At 41.6% G+C, this 1,304-nt stretch overlaps 1 pseudogene; it reads right to left on the bottom strand.

The window, feature by feature from the left end:
* Positions 1-922: 922 nt before the first annotated feature.
* LOC114631293 lies at positions 923-1,033 on the bottom strand (annotated as a pseudogene).
* Between the last annotated feature and the right edge of the window lie 271 nt (positions 1,034-1,304).

Genomic DNA, 1,304 nt, shown 5'->3' with positions numbered 1-1,304 from the left:
TGCCATACAGCCAAGACGGTTTACCTGACGTCTCTGAAAAACTTTTTTTGTCCCCTAAGAGCTTGACAATTAACCTTTTCTGTAATTGGATTCCCCCCTCGGTTCCCCCACCCCCGCACCCCTCAGCTGTTTGTTTGCAACCATCCCACTACGGCTCATAGATCATATCTTCAAAAACAGAGCTGGGGTCAGGGTGAGGCAAACATGAGAGGGCACCAAAATGTCAGCCATCAAGATAAATTGTGCACACCTGAGTGGAAGTTTCAGAGCCATTGGTCAAAGGGTACACTGTTTCAGACAAGACGAATAAAGTTCAGAGTTGTATTGTACGACATGTTGATTACAGTTCATTTTTAGAAAAAAATAAAATATTTGATGAGATATTTAATTTAAAAAAAAATCTCACCATAATAGAGGGACAAAGCACCAAGAATGTAAATAAAGTCCAGTGTATTCTAAACCACATCAAAGTCTGAGGCAGGAGGAAAACATAAACTCCTATAGGCGTGTCTTTGTGTAATTTTTAATTGCTAATTTTCCCACAGAACATTTGAGCAGTTAAAAAATGGGCCTTAAAACTTGAAAAAAGAATATATATATATATATATATATATACTCTCAACTTTATCATATGCTTTTATCTTTTATTGCTTTGATGGAAGCAAACTCGTGAGCAAGAATTTTAAACTTTATATCTGGGGAAAGAGTAACTGTTAAGAAAAAGATGTCAGGGCTAGAGATGTGGTTCAGCAGTAAAGATTTGACTACAATTTCCCCCATTGAGGGGTCGGAGGCCTCGCTCTATGGTAGAGCGTTTGCCTAACACGCACAAGGCTTCTGGCTCCATCCCCAGCTCTGTAAGAAGGTAAAACAAAGGAACCTACCTATACTGACTGCTTCCAGATCCTGTCTTAATTTAAAAGGCCTACAGCACCCAGTATTCTGAGATGGTCTCCCATCCAAGTACTAACCAGGCCCAACCCTGCTTAGATCAAACGAGATCGGGCGCATTCAGGGTGGTATGGCCGTAGACTGACCATAGGACTTGAAAGGGTTTTTTTTTCTTGTAATACATTCCAACTACCTAATGACTGCTCTGTTGCTTACTACGCTTATGTGTGGCCATGGTTCCTTTGCTCATTTAATCAACCAGGTCGTAGATTTCTTTTTCCACACGTGGAAGCTGTAGCTAAGAACTAAGCTACTGTGCTATAACGTTCCATCCAGGGGGCACGTAGAAAGTGGATTAGCCTCTCAGCCTCTCTCTCTCTCTCTCTCTCTCTCTCTCCCTCTCCCTCTCCCTC

Source organism: Grammomys surdaster, unplaced genomic scaffold (assembly GCF_004785775.1).
Source record: "Grammomys surdaster isolate TR1022 unplaced genomic scaffold, NIH_TR_1.0 355, whole genome shotgun sequence".
Taxonomy (NCBI): Eukaryota; Metazoa; Chordata; class Mammalia; order Rodentia; family Muridae; genus Grammomys; species Grammomys surdaster.
The sequence above is the reverse complement of the archived record's forward strand: the minus strand, read 5'-3'. Positions and strand labels throughout refer to the sequence as shown.